Here is a 27,344-nt window from a genome sequence, read left to right as displayed (position 1 = left end):
GTTTGTCAGAACCGCTGTAACAATCAGCCACCTCTGTGTAAAATCACCTCAAATGTACATGGCGCACTCTCCCTTCTGGGCCTTGTTGTGTGCCCCCAGAGCACTTTGCACCCACATATGGGGTATCGCCGTACTCGGGAGAAATTGTGTTACAAATTTTGGGGGGCGTTTTTCCCTTTTACCTCTTGTGAAAATGAAAAGTATAGGGCAACACCAGCATGTTAGTGTAAAAATTTTAATTTTTTTACACTAACATGCTGGTGTAGACCCCAACTGTTCCTTTTCATAAGGGGTAAAAGGAGAAAAAGCCCCCCAAAATTTGTTAGGCAATTTCTCCCGAGTACGGCGATACCCCATATGTGACCCTATTCTGTTGCCTTGAAATACGACAGGGCTCCAAAGTGAGAGCGCCATGTGCATTTGAGGCCTGAATTAGGGACTTGCATAGGGGTGGACATAGGGGTATTATACGCCAGTGATTCCCAAACAGGGCGCCTCCAGCTGTTGCTAAACTCCCAGCATGCTTGGACAGTCAATTGCTGTCCAGAAATGCTGGGAGTTTTTGTTTTGCAACAGCTGGAGGCTCCATCTTAGAAACACTGCCGTACAATACGTTTTTCATTTTTATTGGAGAAGGGGGGTGGGGGGGGCAGTGTACGTGTGTATATGTAGTGTTTTACTCTTTATTTTATGGTAGTGTAGTGTAGTGTTTTTAGGTTACATTCACACTGGCGGCAGATTACGCTGAGTCTCCCGCTAGGAGTTTGAGCTGCGGCGGAAAATTTGCCGCATCTCAAATTTGCAGCGGGGAACTCACTGTAATCTGCCGCCAGTGTGAATGTAGCCTGTACATTCACACGGGAGGGGGGTCAAAACTACAACTCCCAGCATGCACTGACAGACCATGCATGCTGGGAGTTGTAGTTTTGCAACAGCTGGAGGCACACTGGCTGGAAAACCTTGTTAGGTTCTATGACCTAACTCAGTATTTTCCAACCAGTGTGCCTCCAGCTGTTGCAAAACTGCAACTCCCAGCATGTACTGATTGGGGAAGGGCATGCTGGCAGATGTAGTTATGCAATGGCTGGAGGCACGCAAGTACAACTCCCAGCATGCCAAGACAGCCTTATGCTGTTCCTGAATGCTGGGAGTTGTAGTTTTGCAAGATTTAGAGGGGTTCAAGTTGTAAATCACTGTCCAGTGGTCTCAAAACTGTGGCCCTCCAGATGTTGCAAAACTACAACTCTCAGCATGCCCAGCCAGCAAACTGCTGTCTGGGCATGCTGAGAGTTGTAGTTTTGCAACATCTGGAGGGCTACAGTTTGAGACCACTTAGTGATCTACAACCTGAACCCCTCTAAATATTGCAAAACTACAAGTCCCAGCATGCCCACACAGCAAACAGCTGTCTGGGCATGCTGGGAGTTGTAGTTTTGCAACATCTGGAGGGCCACGGTTTAGAGACCACTGTAAACTGTGGCCCTCCGGATGTTGCTAGGCAACAACTCACCTAGCAGGACCCGGAAGCCGCCGCCGCCGCACGTGGGGGATCCCCGCATGGAGGATCGCGCTCCGGGATCCAGGTAGGGACCTTCGGCGCCGACCCTCCCTGGACGGTTCCCCCGTTTTGCCCGGACACCGATAGGTGGGCAAAGCGGGGGAACCGAACTTTAACCCCCCCCTCCCCCGGTCTGCTATCGGTCGGTCGCTCGGCCGACCAATAGCAGGGATAGGAGGGGTGGCAACCCTGCCACCAAACTCCTATCCCTTTAGGGGGATCTAGGGTGTCTCGGACACCTACGATCCCTCTTATTTTCCGGGTCACCGGGTCACCAGTGACCCGTATGACCCGGAATCGCGCAGATCGCAGGTCTGAATTGACCTGCGATTTGCGCGCATCGCGGTCATGGGGGGGTCTCAGGACCCCCCTCGGCGATGTGCCGGGATGCCTGCTGTTAGATAACAGCAGTCATCCCGGCCCGATCACCGCTACCGGTGACGTGGCGCTCCCGGAACCCCGCGACGTACATGTACGTCGCCGCGCGCCAAGTGACACTTCGCGTCGCCGTACATGTACGTCGCTCGTCGTGAAGGGGTTAAGCATTAATAACTCAGGGATGCTTTTACTTATTAATTTGATTCCGAGATTGTTTTTCGTGACATATTCTACTTTAACATAGCAGTAAAATTTCGACGATACTTGCATCATTTCTTGGTGAAAAATTCCAAAATTTCATAAAAAATTTGAAAATTTAGCAATTTTCGAACTTTGAAACTCTCTGCTTGTAAGGAACATAGACATACCAAATAAATGATATACTTATTCACATATACAACATGTCTACTTTATATTTGCATCATAAAGTTGACATGTTTTTACTTTTGGAAGACACCAGAGGGCTTCAAAGTTCAGCAGCAATTTTCTAATTTTTCACAAAGTTTTCTAAATCTGAATTTTTCAGGGACCAGTTCAGGTTAGAAGGGGATTTGAAGGGCCGCCTTATTAGAAATACCACACAAATTACCCCATTATAAAAACTGCACCCCTCAACGTATTCAAAATGACATTCAGTAAGTGTGTTAACCCTTTAGGTGTTTCACAGGAATAGTAGGAAAGTGAAGGAGAAAATTCAAAATCTGCATTTTTTACACTCGCTAGTTCCTGTAGACCCAGTTATTGTATTTTTATAAGGGGTAAAAGGAGAGAAATACCACCAGGAGGAAGGAGCGACAATGGGATTTTGGAGTGTGAATTTTTCTGAAATGGTTTTTGGGGGGCATGTCACATTTAGGAAGCCCCTATGGTGCCAGAACAGCAAAAAAAAAATCCACGTGGCATACTATTATGGAAACTACACCCCTCAAGGAAGGTAACAAGGGGTACAGTGAGCCTTAACACCCCACAGGTTTGTGACGACTTTTCGTTAAAGTCGGATGTGTAAATTATAATTTTTTTTTTCACTAAAATGCTGGTTTTCCCCCAAATTTTACATTTTTACAAGGGGTAATAGGAGAAAAAGCCCCCCAAAATTTGTTAGGCAATTTCTCCTGAGTATGAAAATACCCCATATGTGGCCCTAAACTGTTGCCTTGAAATACGACAGGGCTCTGAAGTGAGAGAGCGCCATGCGCATTTGAGGACTATATAAGGGATTTGCATAAGGACGGAACCGGATGAAAAATGACACTTGCCTCCGATACCAAAAATACCCTATGGCAGTGTTTCCCAAACAGGGTGCCTCCAGCTGTTGCAAAACTTCCAGCATGCCTGGAAAGTCAATCGCTGTCCGGCAATACTGGGAGTTGTCTAGAGCTGGAGGCTCCGTTTTTAAAACAGTGTCATACGAGAAATGTTTTATTTGGGGGAGGGGGGTGGCTGTGTAGGGGTATGTCTATGTAGCGTTTTACTTTTTATTTTGTGTAATGTAGTACCCTGTTCCCTGTACATTCACATGGGGGTGGGGGGCGCAAACCTCCAGCTGTTGAAAAACTACAACTACCAGCATGCCCTTTGGCTGTCCGTGCATGCTGGGGTTTGAAGTTATGCAACAGCTGGAGGCACACTGGTTGCAAAACACAGAGTTTGTTACTTAACTCAGTGTTTTGCAACCAGTGTGCCTCCAGCTGTTGCAAAACTACAACTCCCTGCATGTACGGTCTATCAGTGCATGCTGGGAGTTATAGTTTGCAACATCTGGAGGCACACTGGTTGCGAAGCACTGGTTTAGGTAACAAACTTCACAACCAGTGTGCCTTCAGCCGTTGCAAAAACTACAACTCTCAGCATGCAGTGACAACTGAGGGCATGCTGGGACTTGTAGTTATGCAACAGCTGGAGGCATACTACTAACACTCCCAGCATGCCCTTTGGCTGTCCGTGCATGCTGGGGGTTGTAGTTATGCAACAGCTGGAGGCACACTGGTTGCAAAACACTGAGTTTGTTACTTAACTCAGTGTTTTCCAAAAAGGGTGCCTCCAGCTGTTGAAAAACTACAACTCCCTGCATGCCCGCAAAAAGACATGTTGGGAGTTAGTTTTGCAATATCTGGAGGGTCACAGTTTGGTGACCACTGTGCAGTGGTGTCCAAGCTGTAGCCCTCCAGATGTTGCAAAACTTCAACTCCAAGCATGCCCAGACTGTCCAGGCATGCTTGGAGTTGTAGTTCGGCAACATTTGAAGGGCCACATGTTACAGAACTACAACTCCCAGCATGCCTGGACTTCTGAGTTGTAGTTTTGCAACATCTGTAAGAGCAAAGTTTGGACACCACTGCACAGTGGTCTCCAAACTGTGGGCCTCCAGATGTTGCAAAACTACAACTCCTAGCGAGGCCAGAAAGCCTTTGGCTGTCTGGGCTTGCTGGGAGTTGTAGTTTGGCAACTCCTGGAATGCAGCAGTGAAGATCACTTACCGCTGATCTTCACTGCTGCGTCCGCTGCTGCCTCCGCCTATCCCGCGCTGTCTGTCCGGATACCGCCGCGGGTCTCGACACGATTGCTGGTCCCGGGACCATCCACTATCTTCCCCCCCCGCTCTGCCCCAACATCCAGGGGCGAGCCAGAGCGGGGATTTCACCTCTAACCTCCCGCCCCCATCCTGCCATTGGTCACTAGTCCTAACGACCAATGGCAGGGGTTTAGGACCGAGGTGGCAGCTGCCACCTCGCTCCTATCACTCAGGATGGATCGGAGCGGTCTCTGACTGCTCCGATCATCCCTATTTTCTGGGCGATCCAGTCACCAGAGACCCAATCAGCCCGGAACCCCGTAAGTCCTTGTCATTAGTCAGTGACTAACTTACTGACTAATGACAATGATCTGCAGCAGGGGACCAGTCTGATTGGTCCCCTGCTGCATAGTGTCATCGGTCAGCTGTCCAGAACAGCTGAGATGACGTTTCTATCACCATGCCAGCGGACATGGTGATAGAAAATGTATTGGATGTGTATACACGTCCATTTGCGTTAAGTCACAGAAAAAATGGACGTGTATACACATCCATTTGCGGGAAGGGGTTCATATAGATTCTCCGCGAATAAATTCTGATCGAACCAAATTTTTTAGAAAAATTTGAGTATGGAAATATATCCCGTATGTGGATGTAAAGTGCTCTGCGGGTGAACTACAATGCTCAGAAGAGAAAGAGCGCCATTGAGCTTTTGGTGAGAGAATTTGGTTGGAATAGAAGTGGGAGACAATGTGTGCGTTTCCCCCGTGGTGCCAAAACAGTGGACCCCCCCCACATGTGACCCTATTTTGGAAACTACACCCCTCACAGAATTTAATAAAGGGTGCAGTGAGCATTTACACCCCCACTGGCAATTGACAGATCTTTGTAACAGTGGGCTGTGCAATACATTTTTCATTTTCACGGACTACTGTTCCAAAAATCTGTCAGACATCTGTGGGGTGTTAAGGCTCACTATATCCCTTGTTACATTCCGTGGGGGGTGTAGTTTCCGAAATGGGGTCACATGTGGGTATTTATTTTTTTGTGTTTGTCAGAACCTCTGTAACCAGCAGCCACCCTTGTGCAAATCACCAGTTTAGGCCTCAAATGTACATTTGCGCTCTCTCTCCTGAGCCTTGTTGTGCGTCCGCAGAACATTTCACATCCACATATGGGGTATTTACTTTTACCTCTTAACCCCTTAAAGACCAAGACCATTTTAACCTAAGGACCAGGGGTTTTTCCGTTTTTGCACTTTCGTTTTTTCCTCCTTACCTTTAAAAAATCACAACTCTTTCAATTTGGCACCTAAAAATCCATATGATGGTTTATTTTTTGCGCCACCAATTCTATATTGTAACGACATCAGTCATTTTACCCAAAAATCTACGGCGAAATGTAAAAAAAAAAATCTAAATTGAAAAAAAAATGCAATTTTGTAACTTTTGGGGGCTTCTGTTTCTACGCAGTACATTTTTCGGTAAAAATGACACATTTCCTTTTATTCTGTAGGTCCATACGATTAAAATGATACCCTACTTTTATAGGTTTAATTTTTCCGTACTTCTGAAAAAAATCATAACTACATGCTGGAAAAAGTTATACATTTAAAATTGTCTGATTATCTTCTAACCCCTATAACTTTTTTTCCCCACATATGGGGCGGTATGAAGGCTCATTTTTTTTTCGCTGTGATCTGAAATTTTTTGCGGTACAATTTTTGTATTGATCGGACTTGTTGATCGCTTTTTATTCATTTTTTCATGATATAAAAAGTGGACAAAAATACACAATTTTGGACTTCTGAATTTTTTTGCACGTACGCTATTGACCGTACCGTTTAATTAATGACATATTTTTATATTTTGGACATTTCCACATTCGGCGATACCACATATGTTTATTTTTCTTTTTATTTACTCAGGTTTTTTTTAAATGGGAAAAGGGGGGTGATTCAAACTTTTATTAGGGGAGGTGTTAAATGATCTTTATTCACTTTTTTTTTTTGCAATGTTATAGCTCCCATAGGGGGCTATAACACAGCACACACTGATCTTTTACATTGATCAATGGTTTCTTATAGGAAACCAGTGATCAATGATTCTGCCGCTTGACTGCTCATGCCTGGATCTCAGGCACTGAGCAGTCATTCGGCGATCGGACACCAGGAGGCAAGGTAGGAGACCCTCCTCATGTCCTACAGCTGTTAGGGAAGCCGCGATTTCGCCGCGGCAATCCCGAACAGCCCCCTGAGCTAACCGGCAGTGATTTACTTTCACTTTAGATGCGTCGTTCAACTTTGAACGCCGCGTCTAAAGGGTTAATAGCGCGCGGCACCGCGATCATTGCTGCGCGCTATTAGCCACGGGTCCCGGCCGTCGTGGCCCCACGTTATAGAAAGGGAAAGGACTCAGGACGTACCGGTATGTCCTTGGTCCTTAAGGGGTTAAAGATTAGGCTAATTTTATTTTAGCGTTTTAGTTTTTTCCCCCTCGCCTTCTAAAATCCATAACTCTTTTATATTTCCATCTACAGACCCATATAAGGGCTTGGTTTTTGTGTCACCAATTGTACTTTGTAATAAAGTTACATTTTACAGTAAAATGTACGGCGAACCCCAAAAAATTTTTTTTTAGAGAGGAAATTTTAATGAAAACCACACGACATGTATTCTTTATTCTGTGGGTCAATACGAATAAATTGATACCCATGGCTAGATACTTCTATATTTTTGTACCGCTTAAAAAAAATCTAAAACTTTTTTTTACTAAATTAGTAATTTAAAATCGGCCTATTTTGACCACCTAAAACGTTTAAATTTTTCCGTATATAGGGTGGTATGTGGGCTAATTTTTTGCACCGTCATTTGTACTTTTTATCGATACCACATTTGCATATATAAAACTTTTAGATCATTTTTAATAAAATTTTTGGGGGAATAAAATGGGACAAAAAAAGCTGCATTTTTATTTTTTTACGTTTACGACGTTCACGGTACGGGATAGTTCGGACATTTACACACGTGGTGATACCAAATATGTTGGACAATTTGACAAATGTCATTGTTATTGGGGGAGGGGATTTTTTTATTTAATTTTTTTTTACACTTTTTATGTCCCCATAGGGGACTATCTATAGCAATCATTTGATTGCTAATACTGTTCAGAGCAATGCATAGGGCATAGCACTGATCAATATTATCGGTGATCTTCTGCTCTGGTCTGCTCGATCTCAGACCAGAGCAGGAGACGCTGGGAGACGGACGGAGGCAGGTGAGGGGACCTCCGTCCACCATTACAGATGATCGGATTGCCGATCATCTATTTTAACATGCGCATTGCCGCAGATGCCATGATCTGTACTGATCATGGCATCTGTGGGGTTAATGGCGGTCATCCGTTCGATCGCAGATGTCGGCCATTACCGGCGGTTCCCCGGCTGCTGATAGCAGCCGGAACCTGCCATGTATGACGCGAGCGCCGCTCCAATGCTCGCGGTCATACACAGGACGTAAATGTACGTCCTGGTGCACGAAGTACCGCCAAACCAGGACGTACATTTACATCCGTGGTCGTTAAGGGGGTTAAGAAAATGAAAAGTATGGGGCAATACCAGCATGTTAGTGTACAAAATTAAATATTTTTACGCTAACATGTTGGTGTAGACCCCAACTTTACCTTTTCGTAAGGGGTAAAAGGATAAAAAGCCACCAAAAATTTGTAGCGCAATTTCTCCCGAGTACAGAGATACCCCATGTGTTGCCCTAAACTGTTGCCTTGAAATACAACAGGGCTCTAAAGTGAGAGAGCACCATGTGCATTTGAGGCCTAATTTAGGGATTTTGATAGGGGTGTACCCGGATGCAAGCGTTACATTTGCCTCCTCCACCAAAAATACTGTACATCAGTTCCCCAAACAGGGTGCCTTCAGCTGTTGCAAAACTCCCAAAATGCATGGACAGTCAATGTGTGTCTGGCAATACTGGGAGTTGATATTTTGAAACAGCTGGAGGCTCCGTTTTGGAAAAACTGACGTAAGGGTGCAATGTATATGTAGTGTTTTACTCTTTATTTAGAGTTAGTGTAGGGTAGTGTTTTTAGGGTACATTCACATGGGCAGGGGTTTACAGTGAGTTTCCCGCTGCAGCAGAAAATTTGCCGCATCTCAAACTTGAAACTTGCTTTAAACCCCCTCCCATGTGAATGTACCCTGTACACTCACATGGGGGGGGGGGGCAAAACTTCAACTTCCAGCATGCACTGACAGACCGTGCATGCTGGGAGTTGTAGTTATGCAACAGCTAGAGGCACACTGGTTAGGATTGTGAAACACCGGGTTAGGTGACTGACTACCGCAGTGTTTCCGCACCACTGTCTGTTTTCTAACTCAGTGTTTCCCAACCAGTGTGCCTCCAGTTGTTGCAAAACTACAACTCCTAGCATGCCCAGACAGCCGAAGGGCATGTTGGGACTTGTAGTTATGCAACAACTGGAGGAGAACAGTTTGGAGACCACTGTGTAGTGTTCTCCAAACTGTAGCCCTCCAAATGTTGCAAAACTTCAACTCCAAACATGCCCCGGCATGCTGGGAGTTGTAGTTCGGCAACATCTGAAGGGCCAGATGTTGCCAAACTACAACTCCCAGCATGCCTGGATAGTCTAGGCATGCTTTGAATTGACATCTGTAGGGCTACAGTTTCGACACCACTGTATAGGGGTCTCCAAATAGTGCCCTTCCAGATGTTACAAAACTACAGCTACCAGCATGCTGAGACTGTCCACTGTGTTTTACTCTTTAGTATGTGTTAGTGTAGTGTTTTTAGGGTACATTCGCACTGGCATGGGTTTACGGTGAGTTTGCCGCTAGGAGTTTTCGCTGCGGCAGAAAAATTGCCGCATCTCAAACTTGAAGCAGGAAACTCAATGTAAACCCGCCCGTGTTAATGTACCCTGTGCATTCACAAGGGGGAGCAAACCTCCAGCTGTTGCAAAACTACAACTCCCAGCATGTACTGATCGCCAAAGGACATGCTGGGAGATGTAGTTGGGCAACAGCTGGAGGTACGCAACTTCAACTATCAGCATTCCGAGACAGCTGTTTGCTGTTTGGGCATGCTGGAAGTTGTAGTTTTGCAAGATCTGAAGGGCCACAGTTTAGAGACCACTGGACAGTGATCTCCAAACTGTAGCCCTCCAGATGTTGCTAGGCAACTACTCACCGGCCTCCGTAGGATCGCCACACCAGGGACCCGCATCGCCGTCCTATGCCACCCGTCGCCAATCGTCGATGGTAAGTGGACCTCCGGTGCTGGTCACCATCGGTTCCAGAACTAACCCCCCCCCCCCCCCGCCGACGATCTGCTATTGGTCTTCTGACCGACCAATAGGAGGGGTGGCACCCTTGCCACCTCGCTCCTATCCCTTCAGGGGGATCATGGGTGTCTTGACCCTTATTTTCCGGGTCACCGGAATCGCCGCAAATCGCTGGTGTGAATTCAGGACCCCCCTGGGCATTGGCACAAGATGCCAGCTGATAGATATCAGCAGTCATCCCGGTCCTTAAGGACCAAGGGCGCCGTACAGATATACCCTTGGTCCTTAAGTACCAGGGCTCAAGGGCGTAGCCATATGCCGGGTGTCCCCCACAGGTTAAGATTCATTTAGAATATGCTTTTTCCAAAAAGCATTCCTGTAAAATACTAGACTGACATATAAAATCAGCCTCTGAGGTGAAATTTTTTCGTACTCTGACCATAAGGGATAATATATATCTACTTATGGAAGTGGCAACTATTCGCATCCAGTGAACTATTCACGTCTACTTTTTTGTAGTGGGTGCATGTCTGAACATCACCCCCCTGGCTTTTGAAAATCTAAAGATCCAAAAAAATCATATTGGAATCAGAAATAATATGTGAAAAAGTGACCATAAGTGTTATTATTTAAATGTGAAATTAATTGGAAAGCCTTATCAAGAGTCCCAGTCCAAATAAAAAAACAAATCATCGATAAACCTACAATAAATTAAAATATAATCAGACCAAGGAGGCTGCGCGACTCTAACACCCCCTTATACAAATTAGCGTAACTAGGGGGCGAAATTAGTCCCCATCACGCAGCCCCGGGTCTGGCGATATAACACCCCATTAAACGTGAAAACATTGTGATTTAGAATATACTTAATCCCCTCCAATAAAATCCCTTCCAATAAAAAGTGCTTTTGTGATTCAGATAAAGTGGAATCCACATCCAAAAAGTGAGAAACAGTAATTAATCCCTTTTCTTCCAGAATATTAGAGTACAAAGAACTCACATCTAAGGTGATAAAAATAAAATCCTAAGGGAAAGTAATATTACCCAAAGCAGGCAAAGTGCAAATATATTCTTAAAGGAATAAATCAATATAGTGAGATAAATGTGAAGAAATAGAATTAACACCAGAAATAATAGGACGGCCCGGTGGGTTGGTCTCTGACTTATGCACCTTCGGTAAATAATAGAATACCAGTAATTGATACTGTTTTATGTGTAAAAAAAATATTTTTAATTTTTATTCATTAATTTTTTAGACGCAGCCTCCGCAATCATTTTCTCATATTCCCTAAAATCCTCCAAAAGGGTTAGTGGAGAGAATTTCGTAATAATTAATGTCAAAAGATGGCATTTAACATTTTGAGGTACATCCTAAGTCTTCTTTTTATCCCTTACAGTGTAGAGGGAGTTTTGTAGAAACTTTTTATACTTTAGTGTTGGAGGATTTTCGTAAAATTAATAAAGTAAACAATTTAGCACCACATTTAATAATTCATCAAAAAAGGAAAGATTGGGTTTAAAATCATTAAAGACTAATTTTAAATTAATAATAAGCCCTGCGGACAAGGGCTATGGTTCTATTAGATAGACAACATTATTTAATGGAGGCTACATGTATCCTTTCTGGTGTTAAAGGGGTTATCCACCATGAGGTGATTTTAGTATGTACCTGGTAGACATTAATGGACATGCTTAGGAAGGATCCGCGCTTGTCTTGGGGCTAAATGGCTATGTTGTGAGATTACCATAACACTGTGGCTAGCTTTTTGTGAACTGCTATTTCCTGTTTGACTTTTCTTTTCCCATAATTCCATTTTCCTCCCTCCCACACATCAGCCACCCCACCCATTGAAACATAAATAAGCTGCATCCATTCAAAAAACCTGTGGTTTTCAATCAGGGTGCCCACAGCTGTTGCATTAGTTGCAGATTGATCCCTCCACCCATTGAAGCAGACAGGCTCCCTGTCATCAGCTGACTAGTGAGTCAGGTCTCTACCGCATTGCAAGCTGGGAAAAATCTGAGACAACAGTCATTTTGTGTGCTGTTACAAATAAATATTGGGGTGAAAATCACATAAGAATTGTGAGAAAACCGTCACACACAGGTATAGACACTATATTATGAACTACACTAACTTTACAGCCCCTATAGCATAGTCAAATAACAAAAATCCTGGAGTACCCCTTTAATTCTATTTCCTCACATTTATCTCACTATATTGATTTATTGCCTGCTTTTCTTAAAGATTTAACACAATTACTTTTTGAGTTGGGTAATATTACCTTCACTAAGGATTTTCTTTTTATCACTTTAGATGTGAGTTCTTTGTACTCTAATATTCTGAAAGAAAAGGAATTAATTGCTGTTTCTCTCTTTTTGGATGGGGATTCCACTTTATCTGAATCACAAAAACACTTTTTATTGGAGGGGATTAAGTACAGGGTGGGCCATTTATATGGATACACCTTAATAAAATGGGAATGGTTGGTGATATTAACTTCCTGTTTGTGGCACATTAGTATACGTGAGGGGGGAAACTTTTCAAGATGGGTGGTGACCATGGCGGCCATTTTGAATCCAACTTTTGTTTTTTCAATAGGAAGAGGGTCATGTGACACATCAAACTTATTGGGAATTTCACAGGAAAAACAATGATGTGCTTGGTTTTACTGTAGCTTTATTCTTTCATGCGTTATTTACAAGTTTCTGACCACTTATAAAATGTGTTCAATGTGCTGCCCATTGTGTTGGATTGTCAATGTAACACTCTTCTCCCACTCTTCACACACTGATAGCAACACCGTAGGAGAAATGCTAGCACAGGCTTCCAGTATCCATAGTTTTTTGAAAAAAAAAAACGCCATTTTGTAACTTTTGGGGGCTTCTGTTTCTACACAGTACATTTTTCGGTAAAAATGACACCTTCTCTTTATTCTGTAGGTCCATACGATTAAAATGATACCCTACTTATATAGGTTTGATTTTGTCGTACTTCTGGAAAAAATCACAACTACATGCAGGAAAATGCATACGTTTAAAATTGTCCTCTTCTGACCCCTATAACTTTTTTATTTTTCTGCGTATGGGGCGGTATGAGGGCTTATTTTTTGTGCCGTGATCTGAAATTTTTAGCGGTACCATGTTTGCATTGATAGGACTATTTGATCGCTTTTCATTTATTTTTTCTTGATATAAAAAGTGACCAAAAATGCACGATTTTTTTGCACGTACGCCATTGATCGTGCGGTTTAATGAACGATATATTTTTATTTCCGCACGCGACGATACCACATATGTTTATTTTTATTTACAGTTTTTTTTTATGGGAAAAAGGGGGTGATTCAAACTTTTAATAGGGAAGGGGTTAAATGATCTTTATTCACTTTTTTTTCCACTTTTTTTTTGCAGTGTTATAGCTCCTATAGGGACCTATAACACTGCACACACTGATCTTTCACATTGATCACTGGTTTCTCATAGGAAACCAGTGATCGATGATTCTGCCGCTTGACTGCTCATGCCTGGATCTCAGGCACTGAGCAGTCATTCAGTGATCGGACAGCGAGGAGGCAGGTAGGGACCCTCCGGCTGTCCTGTAAGCTGTTCGGGATGCTGCGATTTCACCACGGCTATCCCGAACAGCTCCCTGAGCTAACTGGCATGCTTTCACTTTCACTTTAGACGCGGCGTTCAACTTTGAACGTTGCGTCTAAAGGGTTAATAGCGCGTGGCAGCGCGATCAATGCCGCGCGCTATTAGCCACGGGTCCCGGCCGTTGTTAGAGGCCGGGCCCGACCCGCTATGACGCGGGCCCATGCCGAGGCCCCGCTCATAGATCGGGAGCGGACTCATGACGTACCGGTACGTCATGAGTCCTTAAGGGGTTAAAGAAGTACTCCGGTGGGGAAATTTTTTTTAAATCAACTGGTGCCAGGAAGTTATACAGATATGTAATTTACTTCTATTTAAAAATCTTGATCCTTCCAGTACTTATCAGCTGCTGTATGTTTCACAGGAAGTTCTTTTCTTTTTAAATTTCTGTCTGACCACAGTGCTCTCTGCTGACACCTCTGTCCATATCAGGAACTGTCCAGAGCAGGATAGGTTTGCTATGGGGATTTTTTCCTGCTCCGGACAGTTCCTGATATGGACAGAGGTGTCAGCAGAGAGCACTGTGGTTAGACAGAAAAGAACAACTCCACTTCCTCTGGAGTATACAGCAGCTGATAAGTAGTGGAAGAATTAAGATTTTTTAGTAGAAGTAATTTACAAATCTGTTTAACTTTCTGGCATTAGTTGATTTAAAAAAAAAAAAAATGTTTTCCAGCAGAGTACCCCTTTAATGTAGACATGGTCCAAGATAAATTAAATAAAGTAAATGTAAGCAAAACTTGTGGACCAGATAGATTACATCTATGAGTTCTTAGAGATTTAAAGGACATCTACAGCAAAATACAATGTATCCCCTATCCACAGGATAAGGGATAAGTGTTTGATCACTGGGGGTCCGACTGCTGGGACCCCCCCACAATCTCCTGCACGGGGCCACGGCTCTTCCGTGCAGGAGGCATCCCCAGTCCCGGGTTTCCGGGACTGGGGATGTGACGTCACGCCACGCCCCCTCCATTCATGTCTATGGGAGGGGGCGTGATGGCCGTCATGCGGGTGCTGCAGGGAGATCGCGGGGGTTCCCAGCAGCGGGCCCCCCGCGATCAGACATCTTATCCCCTATCCTTTGGATAAAAAAATTATACTGCAAAAATAAATTAAATGGTTTCTTGTTTTTTTTTCTTTGTTTTTATTTTTCAGACAGTTCCAAACATATACGCTTACATTTCGGTATGTGTCCCATTGACAATGATTAGAAAAATAAGATTTCAAAGTTTATTTTATTACAAACAGAGGTAAGCCCTGCACTATTGGCAGAAATTTTAGGAAACAGTGTTTAAAAAAAAAAAGTTTATGTTGGTGACCAAAGTTTCAAATCTTGTACTATAAGTTTGGCGCCACGGTGTCCTATTAAGTTGTACCTACTGTATAACAGAACACACATCCTCCAACTTCCAGGATTCAGATGTCAGAGCAGGCTACGCAGTGTCATTTCCCAACAGCTAGAGGATTGCAGGTTGTGCACCCCTTCTTTATGTAAAAGAATGTGCGCTACAATAACAGACAAATGCCTGAAGTACAATACCACGCCAAAATGAAATGCCACGGGAGAACCCAGCATATAGTAACAAAAGAAACATTTACACAATACTGTCTGTTCCTAATTTTGGCCCAATTTTTTATACATTTTTTTCTCATTATGTCCCTGTAAGCGGAGTCATTAAGGTAAAATGTGGTTTATCTGATTATATGGAGCATATTCAAACTCTTTATACAGGAAGTTGCAGATATTGGTGCCAAGTCTGCAAGACAATATCTGAAAATAATAAAGAACTTGTCTGTGTTAGGAACCCTTGTTATACTGTCACTAACTAATTCAAATGAATATAAGTTGGATCATGCAGTAATATGCACAAGATATGTGATAAATAAATATTAGCTGAGACCCCCAACAAACACAAGGATTCCAAGTCCCCATTTGAATAATGGAGAAATTGAAGAGAAAGGCACTGGAAGGTGGCGCTGCTCAATGAAGTAGTCGAGAAGATATCGGATAGGAGTAGCGTTTATTTATAATAAAATAAATAAAACATGATACATAAAAGTAATAACACGTCTGGGATTAGCATATCCCTTCTTCAGATTGCATATGTATATACACCTAATACACTGTAATTTTAATTAATACCTATGTTCTCAAGATGGAAACTGGTTCAGCAGTCAATTCAATGCTACTAACTACATTTCTATCAGTTCTCCAAAATCCCCTCCCTTCTGTCACACACCCATAGAGTTCAAGGGAATCTGTCACCTTTGATACTAAAAGCTGAAGACACCATTAGATAAATGTGCCAAAGTTATAAAATTGTCATTTCATTTTCAGCCAAGTGCCAAAAAGGTTGGTCTGAACCACTCAGGTGCCACACCGCCCAGCTCCTCCTTCATTGAGGTACAGGGATTGACTTTTATAATCAAGGAGGGGCTGGGAGGTGAGGGTTAGCATGGAGGCGTGTCGAGTGTGGCACTTGAGTGGCTCGGCCCCACATCCTTGACTCTTGGCTCTTGAGAAATAAAGCTGTGATGTTATAAGTTTTGCAGCCACAATTAGCTTCAGAAAGTTACACTTTGCATTTTGTACCCTAACAGCTAATCAACTGTGTCTGCAGCTCTTACCAACAAATACAGCATGTAAATAATAAAATGCTTGTTTACAGCCCCCACTAAAGATAGCTTATTGTAGCCAGATTTATGTATCTCCCACTGAACTCCGTGGTGGCAGCTAAAGGCGTCTTATACACTGGAGATCAAAATTAGAGAACAGTACACAATTTCAAGGTCATAGTTTAGTCCTATGTGAAAATATCTTAACATGAGTAAAATAGCAGTATTTTCAGCTTATTTCATTAATTGTATTTATTCTAAAGCACAGAATAAAAATCTAAATGAGATAATTCAAAAAGAATACTGATCAAAATTAGAGAACACTTTCAGATACCTGCAAGTTATTGGTGTTAATTTGGCAACTTGTGCTAATTTCCTTAAGGGGGTACTCCGCTGCTCAGCATTTGGAACAAACTGTTCCGAATGCTGGAGCCAGCGCTGGGAGCTCATGACGTCATAGCCCTGCCCCACATGACTAAATTCATAAAGAAAAGGCGTCAAACAGGACATAAATATCACAAAGTATACTTTATTAACATGAATCCAAAATGACAAGACATTTAAAATAATTTAAAAGAATACATATATAGTAATAAACATGAATCCAAAGAGTACTGAGAGAGAAACGGGGGCTATGCTTGTCTGCCAGGGGAAGGGTTAAATAATTAGTGCACAATAAGTATTGACTCCCGTGGATTAATGAAGGAGGCTGCTGCTCATATGTTGTAGATTAAATATTAGAGTCGGATCCAGCAAGTATGCTCGGATCGCAAGTAAGTACAAAAAATCAAAGAGCAGTCAAAGAAGCCTCAGGGGATCAATAACACATTATGGGTAGGGCAAAACCTGAACTGGACAGAAATAACGAAATACTTTACCAAGTGGAGCAAGGAGTACAGCGCTACAGCCACCCGCCACCCAACGTTTCACCAATGAAGGCTTCTTCCGGGGTGCCCCACATGACGTCACACCCCTCCCCCTCAATGCAAGTCTATGGAAGGGGACGGCTAACAGTTTGTTCGAAATGCTGAGCAGCAGAGTACCCCTTTAATGATCTGACAAACCCTATTTACCTGGCAGCCTAACTTTCCAGTTTTCACTGACTTTGCAAAAATGCTGTGCCGTTCCAAAGTGACTGAAACCCTCCGGCAGCAGGTTTCTAGATGAAGGCCAAAGGGGCGACCCTGTCAGCCACAGCAAGAGAAGTTTGTCCTTCCAAGTCTGTGATTTCTAGAATATTGCATCTTTACAACATCACAACCTCATTCAAGTCCCCCAAGAAGGCTGGTCGCCCTCGAAAGACAAATGCAAGAGAGGACAAGATAATGCGGAGAATCTCCATGGGTAATCGTTTCAACACTGCAGCTGGAATTGCTCACCAGTTCAGCACTGAACAGGGTCAGGATCTGTCTCATGATACAGTGCCTCGACGTTTAAGAGCATTTGGACTGAAAGCCCACTCTGCAGTGACCAGACTAGATTCACCTTTGCTGAGAAGCATGTTGTGTGGAGAGGGGAATGATACAGTGCCTCGACGTTTAAGAGCATCTGGACTGAAAGCCCACTCTGCAGTGACCAGACTAGACTCACCTTTGCTGAGGAGCATGTTGTGTGGAGAGGGGAGAAGTGGTCCAGAGTTCATTTTAGTGATAAAAGCAAGTTTAATTTATTTGGCTCTAATGGGAAACATTATGTTCGTCGACAAACTGGGGAAAGACTGAACCCAAAGTGTGTAAAGAAGTCAGTGAAAGGTGGAGAAGGAAGTGTCATGGTATGTGGAATGTTTTCTGCAGCAGGAGTTGGACCTCTCATACAGCTACATGGCAGAGTGAATGCAAGTGTGTACCAGAACCTTCTTCAACAACACTTGGTTCCTTCCTTGCGTTCATCACTCAATCAGCAGCAATTTTCATGCAGGACAATGCCCCCTGTCACACAGCAAAACTGGTAAAGCAGTTCTATGAAACAATGAAATGGTCAGCCCAGAGCCCTGATCTAAACCCAATATAAAATCCTTGGTGACAAAGTTATGGCCAAGAAACCCACAACAGTCACAGAACTGTGGAAAAGACTGGAAGAAGAGTAGAGCAAAATCCCACCAGAGCAGTGTGAGTGACTAGTGATGTCCTGTGGGGGGCGCAGATGAGCTGAAGTCATTCAAAGCAAAGGCCTGTACACTTCCTACTGATTGTAAGTAGATTTTCTGATGGTTACAACAGTCACCAATCAGTCATTGCTGTTCTCTAATTCTCATCATATTTTATAGATATATTTTTTTTAAATACAGGTTTTATTTTGATATACTTTGGTCATTTTGTAAAACACTGTTCTAATGACATGGTGTACCCCTTACAAAAAATCCTTCAAATGATGATCAATGTTATTTCTGAAAAAATCAGGTTTTCATAAATTGGTCTCTAATTTTGATCTCCAGTGTATGTTGTTGTGAACTCTGTGTAAAGAGAACTAGGAAAAAGGAGCTTTAATTCCTGAAAAGATAAATTATGTTTTATTTTTGTTTTACTTATATATGGACAAAAAAAAAAACAGGTCTAAAATTTACATTTATTTCAGTATAAGAATAATTTGTCCGCCCTGTTTTCTTCCTGCACATAGGCTCACTTTTGCTTTTTTTTTTTTTGCAAATATACATGGTTTTATAACGCTCACTTCCTGTGTGGGAAATTTTACTAAGAATTAAGAGCATTAGTTAAATATAGTTAAATTATGAGCTGCTTGTGGTCTGAATTAAAGAGCACAGGACCCACACATATGAACACTGCCGTTTGTGGTAGGAGCTATACGGCCTACGGTCAGCCTTTTCCTCCTATACTGGCATCTTAGAGATGTTTCATTTCAAAGTGCACAAAACCTGAACACTGCATCTTAAAGGAAAACTGTCCTCCTGATCACCCACACTAAACCCAATACTCTGGGTTATAGCGTGGGTGACCAGGATCCCAAAGAGGTCCAATTCCTGTGGTATCGCATGCGAAGTTCCGTTGCTGTATTCAGTTAATTGCGCGTTGCAGGCAGGGCCCCGTTGGCTGGCTGCCCCTGCCTCTTTCCATTTACCTCTACTGCTGGCCCCTCAATTTGCATAACTATCTTCTGCGACTCCACATTCCAGTGACATGGAGACACTGGTCACATGAGCGCGCCCCTTTGAAGCTGGAGTGCATGCGCCGACGGACTATAAAGCTCTCATGTCATAATAATGTGAGAGCTGTGCTTGCTGACAGCACTCTGCTAATCTAACAGTGCGCCTGCTCTCCAGCTAGAGAGCAAAACACTCACGTGACCGGCGACTCCACGTAACTTGGATGTAGAGTCGCAGAAGATGATTATGAAAATTAACTGAACACAAATTTATCTGAATACAGCAATGGAACTTCGCAGGCAATGCCACAAGAGCAACTGGATCAAATTTATTAAGTAACCCTTCTTTGGACTCCTGGTCACCCAAGCTATACCGCTGTGTATTGGGTTTAGTGGGGGTGACGGTGACAGTTTTCCTTTAATGCATAATAGATAGGTGATAAATATACAGTCACTGGGGGTCCCAGTGATGAGAACAACAAGGGTACCGAGTACCAACCAATGCTTCATTCACTGTCTATGTGACTGTGAATAGATTAATAGTGCACATTTGTGATCATATATTTATAACCTATCCTATTGATAGATAATAAATGTTAGGCTATGTTTACACCAGGAACTCCGTTAGGGAGCTACATTCTCTCATTTGGGTAAAGTGATGGGACTTTAGCGGAGAAATAAATTCTGCATGTCAGGTTTTTCTCTTTGCTATAATCCTGCAAATTAACAGCTATCTAACGTAACCCCGACAGACCCCATTGAAAGTTAATGGGACCTGGCGGGATGTGTTGGTGTCGGGTGTCACACTTTCCGTCTAGCCCCATTACCAGGGTATGTGTAACAGAGCCCCACAACGCTGATGGGAACAAGTGGAGCAACCTCTAAGTGCAACACATAGAAGTAGCAGCTAATAGCGTCATCCATTTCATACACTAAGTGTCTAAAGGTTCTCAGAACTGGAGATGTGTCAGATAGAGCAGGGATTTCTCTGGATGTTTTCAACGTAAAGAACAGTACAGACAGGCTCTTCCCAGCTTGAAATGACTGGCTACAGGGATTATTAGAGAAGTTCGTGATGAATCGAATTTACTGTAAGTTCACTCATCTCTACTTGTAATGATTATGTGTATTAAAGGGGTACTCAAGTGGAATTATTATTTATTTTTTTATTAACTTGTGCCAGAAAGTTAAACAGATTTGGAAATTACTTCTATTTAAAAATCTTAACCCTTCCAGTATTTATCAGCTGCTGTATACGCCAGAGGAAGTTATTTTCTTTTTGAATTTCTTTTCTATCTGACCACAGGGCTCTCTGGTGACACCTCTGTCCATTTCAGAAACTGTCCAGAGCAGGAGAAAATCCCCATAGCAAACCTCTCCTGCTCTGGACAGTTCCTGACATGGACAGAGGTGTCAGCAGAGAGCACTGTGGTCAGAGAGAAAATAAATTAAAAAAGAAAAGAACTTCCTGTGGAGCAAGCATACAGCAGCTGACAAGTAGTGATGAGCAGCATATGCCATATTCGAATTCGCGATATTTCGCAAATGAGGACGAATATTCGTCCCATATTCGTGAAATTTGAATATTCGTTATATTCGTGAAGTTTTTTTGTATTGCGAAATATCGCTATTGCGAATGCGGAATTAATAGCGAAATTTTGCTTGTCTGCGCATGCGCGCTATAACATCATGCGAGGGACGTTGCTAGGGACATTGCTAAGCTCTGACAACTGTGCTTGCAGAACTCTCATTGGCTCTCAGGCATAAGTAGGGCGGAATTTCCACGAATATTCGCATACATAAACATTTCGCCTCACAGTCTCATCCCTGGGTCTTTAATGAAATGATACAAGCATTGCATTTATCAGTCGAAGGAGATCCCTACAATGTGCTCAGTTTTTAAAACAGTTTGAAAAAAAGACGAATATTTGTAATAGCGAATTTTAATTGCGAAATTCGTAATATACGGGAATATGCGATATTCGCGATGAATATTCGAATTGCGAATATTCGTGAGCAACACTACTGATAAGTACTGGAAGGATTAAGATTTATTTTTTATTTTTATTTTTTTCCACTGAAGTACCCTTTAAGGGAGTTGAATAAAATAATACAGTGGTCCCTCAACATACGATGGTAATTCGTTCCAAACGACCCATCATTTGTTGAATCCATCGTATGTTGAGGGATCCGTGCAATGTAAAGTATAGGAAGCTGTACTCACCTGTCCCCGCCGCTCCGGACAAGGTCCTCACCGCTCCCGATGCTGTCCCGCTGCTCCGGTGTCTTCTTCGCGATCCTCTGGCTTCTTCCGCATCTTCTGCAGGGTCCGGGCCTCGCTTTCTGGTGACGTTATTACGCTGCTGCGCCGGCGCGGCGTGCATAGTGACGTAATAACGACGCCGGAAAGTGAGGCCCGGACCCTGGAAAAGATGCGGAAGACGCCGGAGGATCGCGAAGTTGACCCGGAGCAGCGGGAACAGGTAAGCGAACCTGCCCGGGATGCTTAAACTGCTATCCGACAGCAGCTTAAGCATTTTGCGCTGTCGGATAGCAGTTAATGCGATGGCCCTGACATATAAAAGCATCTTATGTCGATGCTGACATCGACATGCGATGGCCTCTGAGAGGCCATCGTATGTCGATTTTATCATATGTCGGGGCCATCGCATGTCGGGAGGTTACTGTAGTAACTTACCTTTAATATTTAAAGGGGTACTTCATCGCCTAGACATGTTAGGGGATAACCTGTGTGATTGATTGCGGGAGGCCCACTGCTGGGACACCCCCCGCGCTTGATCGTCATCACTGAAGCCTGGGGTTTCTGTGATCTTGACATCACGCCACGCCCCCTCCATTCATGTCTATGGGAGGGGGCGTGACTGCTAGTACACAGCCATCACGCCTCCTCCCATAGACATGAATGGAGGCGGCATTTCGGCTGTGATCGCCAATCATCTAGCATGCCGCAGAGTTTGCTCCATGCACTGGATGATTGGGGTGCTACGGCGGAGATCGCTGGATAGGTGATAACATATCTAGCGGCAGAGTACCCCTTTAAGGACTCTATAGTGATAGAGTCCTTTCCCCAGGGCTGGCGCATAGCAAATGTAGTGCCCATATTCAAAAAAAAAAATTAAAATGAGCCTTGCAGCTATAGACCTGTAAGTTTTGCCTCATTTGGGGGTAATTCAGGTTTTTCTTAGAGATGCCATGCTGGAGTATCTCACTGAAAATATATGTGTAACTCCATGGGTTTGAGGGATTGGTCCTGTCAAATTAAGCTGTTCAGCTTCTATGAGGGGGATAGATCTAGACTTGACAGAGGGGAGTTTGACATATTTTCATTTGATACTATGTTTTAAAAAGGTTGGTACATGAAAAAGAACACACAGATATGTTTCTGGCTCAATGACAGGAAAAAGAGGGTGGATATTAATGGTACATAATGGTAGAGTCCTTCCCCTGCAAAATGTACGTTGGGGGTGCGTAGGTTTTGGCATCAGGCAGGTTATATGTCAGGTATTCATATACTGTTCAGTTGTTCTGTTTCATCTTTCTTTTCCATTTCTTTTTTGGAACATTGTGTTCCTATATGATTGTAATACACTGATGTTACTTCTTTTATCAACTTACCCAGGTTTTTGTATGGTATCTGTATCTGAGGTTTTACGTGTATGTTAATAAAATTTGTGGTCGGTGCTCATGACTCGAAAAGCGTACCTACCTAACTAAGTCATAACTATCCTATGAATAATCATACACAACCCCTTTCACATAACTTTGCAGTCTGAGTTGTGCCATTACTGCCGCGTATAGAGTATACTGGAAATAAAAAAGGGCAAAACCCGATTGTAAATAAAAGTTGTTTATTACCGAATACAATTACACAACTAATGATTGGAAAGCGTTAGCCATCTCTTTTGGGATATAGCGCAAGTAACAGCCTGACTTCGTGCACCCCAATTTCTTGATAACGTGCACTGGGACCCCATTCTGTGTGGCTGCGGCAGCAGCACGATTCTGAAGGAATGACCTGAAAGTGCTGAGGGATCACCACCTAGAGGTCTAATTAAAATGCGTAGATGTTTAATACATTGAGACGTAGTTAACTCATTGTCATTGAACAATAATAAAGGAGCTTCTGAACTGTAACCAGAACACTTTTCCGACATAACATTGAGTACTTTAACCGGGCACCATTTGTGCATTGTGGCAAAGTAACATACCAATTCAACCTGCCGGGCACCATTTGTGCATTGTGGCAAAGTAACATACCATTTCAACCTGCCCTGGCAAAGTCGTCTTAGTATTAACTAAGGACAATTCATAATACTCGGCAACATGTTTCAATTGGTTTACCTTAAGGTGTTGTCCGTTGATCATTCTGGAAGTAAATTCCCCTGGTCATAGAAACCCATAATATTCTAAATACATTGCAGCTTTTATCAACAAACTATTATGTGAACCAAAAGGAGAACTGACTAAAACATCTGACAAACCACAAAAAACGTGGTCTCAAATGGCTGGAGGTACTCAACCCCAAATGCGGTTGTGCATTTATACTCGGGGAGCAGATCCTGCCCTTGTAGTCCATTGCTAGGGGCCATCCCCAGCATAAAAACGCATACAATGGAGGATGCCTGCAGCGGACTACAAGTGCCACAATAGAATCCTACACCAGAAAAATGGTGTGGATGTGTAACAATAAGAATAATACAAAACAGGAATGTGGGTGCACTACTGTGGTAGATGTATACAATGACATTGGCTATCCCTCAACACTGATGTTAAAATTGAGACATTCGCCAGTGTATCTTTATATGAAGGACACACCAGAGCCCGCACACCAACGCCAAGGTTTCTCAAAATGGCGCAGGACTCATAACTTCCTCCCAGATACCCTCCAGCGTGACTGGGCACACATGCAATGTGAGGAGGGAGGCAAGTTGCAAGCCCCACGTGAGTTGGCTAATGTGGGTGCATAGCCTCACAGGTGCTACCTTAATGCTGCCTTGAAGATATTCAAGGCGCATTCATTTTGGAGTTTACACACCTCCAAGTATAAAATTTAAACAAACAACAAAAAACTTGGTCTCAAATGGCTGGAGGTGTTCAACCCCAAATGCGGTTGTGCATTTATACTGGAAGAGCAGATCCTGCCCTTGTAATCCGTTGCTAGGGGCGATCCCCAGCATACCACAGTAGTGCACCCACATTCCTGTTTTGTATTAAAACATCTGACAATTTCCTAAATAGTTCCCCGGAAATAGGTTGCCTAGTAGGATTTTGCGGAACTTCACCTTTCTGGATACCTTTCAAAGCAGCTTTAATCAATCGGGAAGAAAACAAAGAATGACTGTTGGGTTTAGTTAAATGTTGGATACCTCCTAAGTAGATCTTAATAGTATTGTAAGTAAGATGCAAGGAGGAGTGGCAAAACCCTATATATGCTAAATTAAAAGAAACAGAATGAACATCTCCTTCTGGATGACTAGACAGAATTTTTTTTTTTAAACGAGTTCCAACAGTTTGTCAGTTAAACAAAAAAAATGTTATTGGTAAAAAAACAAACAAAAAAAAACCTACCTGTGCATGCGCCGGAAGAGGCCGCAGATTCATCGCTGAGCCACGGAAGAAACAGGAAGAAGAGATTTGCCTTGGACGTCAGAAGATAGGAAGGACAGAAGCAAGAACACACACCCCACCATCCCACTTACCGAACACAACATGGCGGAGGCCGAGGTGCACAGCAAGCCACTGGAAGAAAAAGGGCCAGCTTCCGGATCTTTACAAAAGGTAAGAAAATACATATATACATAATCACAACACACATAAAAAAAACACATACTTATACACACATAACACACAAACATAATAACGAAAAACAGTATAACCAAGGGAGAACCCCTTTAAGTGTTCCCCCACTATCCATCTATCATTGTCTTTATCCTTTTTATAGGCTTCCCTAATTTGAATAAATCCAAATTTTAACTTTTCTTCCAGCCCAAAATCACTTTTTATCTGTGTCCATTCCTTTAATTTACCTTTTACAAATAAGTGATCCACAACTTTAATCCCTCTATTTTCCCAATCGATGAAGCTAGAAATTTTTCTAAGTTCTTTTAAGTTTTCATTATGCCAAAGTGGAGTGCATTTCAAACTTCCCTTTATACCCATCAACCCCCTAATGTTCTTCCATGTATATTCTATCAACTGTATACCTGGGTATTTTCTAAATTCTGTGTTACCCAACCTACCACTCTCCATAATTGTGAAGACATCTTCTGCCTCTATACTTTTTCTCCTTAAAAATTCAAGCGTGTTATCCTTATCCTGCAAAATGTGTGTTAGTTGACTTACAACAAAATAAATATAAAAGTTAGGGAGACCCAGACCTCCTTTATCTAGTGGGGGATTGAGGTATATGCTTTTCAGCCTTACTTTTTTTCGACCCCATATCAATTAGTTTATTCTTTTTTCCAATCCCCAGAAAAAGGCATCTTTAATCTTAATTAGGGCGGCTCTACAATAATGTAGAATCATTGGAAGCAGAACCATTTTCACTAGCATAATTCTATCTGCCATGGATATACCCATTCTACTCCATATTTTGCATTTAGAGCTAACTAATTCACTCAACGGGTCTAAGTTTAATTTCCCGAATTGATTAATATCCCCTGATACATTTATCCCCAAATATTCAAAACTTTCCCCTGTATCCAACACTTTTATCTTCACTACTGGGCATTCTATTTTACTGTCAAGAGGCAGCAGGACCGACTTACTCCAATTGATGCTAAGACCCGAATACCTGCCAAAATTCTCCACCTCCTCAATCACCCTAGGTACCTGCTCCAGGGGGTCCTTTATAAAGAGAACAATATAATCTGCGTATAGCAGTATTTTTCCCTCTCCCCCCTTGATTCCAAAACCAGGCAGGCTATTATTGTCCCTTATCCACCCTGCCAGTGGCTCCACAAAGAGTGCAAAAAAGCAGCTGGGACAAGGGGCAGCCCTGCCTGGTTCCTCTTTCTAACCTAAAACTAGGGGTGAGTTCCCTATTAATATCTATCCTGCCCGTGGGTAAACTATAGATTGTCCTAACCCCGTTGATAAACTTCTCTCCCAGATCAAAGGCGTTCAGAACCCTAAACGGGAAGCCCCATTCCACCCTGTCGAACGCCTTATTTGCGTTAGCGACCGGATGGAACGGCCCCCCCCACCCTCTATTTGAATATTCCAAAAGAGTCTCTTAATGTTTTCATACATGTTTCTCCCTGGCACAAACCCTTTCTGCTCCTCACCCACTATTGAGTTGATCACCCTACCTAACCTCCTAGCCCACAATTTGGCAAAAATCTTCCAATCTCCAATCTGTGTTTAAGAGGGAGATTGGTCTGAAAGACTCAACACTTCCCCCCCCCCCCCCCCCGTCCCTTTTTTTTAGGTGTCAAAATAATAATAGCATCAAGCATTGAGGGGGTTAACCTCCCAATTTTCAAGGATTCATCGAATACCTCTTTTAAAAAGATCAGGAGGGGGTCTCTAAATTTCCTGTATATCTCAAATACCAGACCGTCCGAACCCAGTGCTGAGTTGCCACTTATACTATTAATGACCATTTGAATTTCCTCCACCCCTATCTCTTCATTAAGAAACTTCTTCTCTTCTTCTCTGACTGAGTAGGCCCAGATTCCCCAGATATAAATCTAGGTCTTCCTCCTGACCCTCCCCCTCTGACCTGTAAAGGCTCTGATAAAATTCCAGCGCAACTTCTTTAATTTCTTTATCTCCCACTACCAATTTCCATTGTACACACTTTTTATTAATCTGCTCCCTTTTTGATTTTTAACTATGCTAGACAGCCACTTGTTTGGTTTTCCCATCTCCACAAATTTCCTATATCCCCAAAAAAACATTCTATGTTGAACCTTCTCTGTTATAAATGATTTGAATTGTTTTTGAGCTGTCTCCAACAGTTCTCTAGTTTTTTGATTATTACTTCTGCTAAATTCTTGTTCTAAATACTTAATTTTATTAACCAAGTCTATTTCCTGTTTTTTGACTTTCTTTCTAAACCTTGAGATGTTTCGATACAGGCATCCCCTCAAAAAGGCTTTGAGGGAGTCCCATATCATGTGAATGCTAGCAGACCCCTTATTGATATCCCAGAACTCGATCAGTTCCTCTCTTATCCCCTTAGTCA

At 42.8% G+C, this 27,344-nt stretch overlaps 1 long non-coding RNA gene across 4 annotated transcripts in view; it reads right to left on the bottom strand.

Moving 5' to 3' along the window:
- Positions 1 to 27,344, bottom strand: part of LOC130294504 (uncharacterized) — a 79,961-nt gene that overhangs the window by 9,312 nt on the left and 43,305 nt on the right. Inside the window, exons 4-5 of one of the 4 annotated variants that reach the window (XR_008848524.1) lie at positions 24,856 to 24,923; positions 23,030 to 23,203 (exon numbers count right to left, since the gene is read on the bottom strand). The exons of 1 other annotated variant lie outside the window; for it this stretch is intronic. This is a non-coding gene — a long non-coding RNA (uncharacterized LOC130294504). Of the gene's footprint in view, positions 1 to 23,029; positions 24,924 to 27,344 lie in introns of those variants that run through there. 2 more of the 4 variants (XR_008848523.1, XR_008848522.1) reach the window with 2 other exon arrangements.

Source organism: Hyla sarda, chromosome 10, assembly GCF_029499605.1.
Source record: "Hyla sarda isolate aHylSar1 chromosome 10, aHylSar1.hap1, whole genome shotgun sequence".
NCBI classification, from domain to species: domain Eukaryota; kingdom Metazoa; phylum Chordata; class Amphibia; order Anura; family Hylidae; genus Hyla; species Hyla sarda.
This window is presented reverse-complemented; position numbering and strand designations above follow the sequence as displayed.